This window comes from Bison bison, unplaced genomic scaffold, assembly GCF_000754665.1.
Source record: "Bison bison bison isolate TAMUID 2011002044 unplaced genomic scaffold, Bison_UMD1.0 scf7180017864215, whole genome shotgun sequence".
NCBI classification, from domain to species: domain Eukaryota; kingdom Metazoa; phylum Chordata; class Mammalia; order Artiodactyla; family Bovidae; genus Bison; species Bison bison.
In genome coordinates, this window is record NW_011494787.1 from 256,150 (window position 1) to 256,582 (window position 433).

Consider the following 433-nt stretch of genomic DNA (forward strand, 5'->3'; position numbering starts at 1 on the left):
GGACTGGTTGGATCTCCTTGCAGTCCAAGGGACTCTGAAGAGTCTTCTCCAACACCACAGTTCAAAAGAATCAATTCTTTGGCACTCAGCCTTCTTCACAGTCCAACTCTCACATCCATACATGACCATGATCCATACATACAGGAAAAACCATAGCCTTGACTAGACCTTTGTTGGCAGAGTAATGTCTCTGCTTTTGAATATGCTATCTAGGTTGGTCATAACTTTCCTTCCAAGGAGTAAGCGTCTTCTAATTTCATGGCTGCGGTCACCATCTGCAGTGATTTTGGAGCCCAGAAAAATAAAGTCTGACACTGTTTCCACTGTTTCCCCATCTATTTCCCATGAAGTGATGGGGCTGGATGCCATGATCTTCATTTTCTGAATGTTGAGCTTTAAGTCAACTTTTTCACTCTCCACTTTCACTTTCATC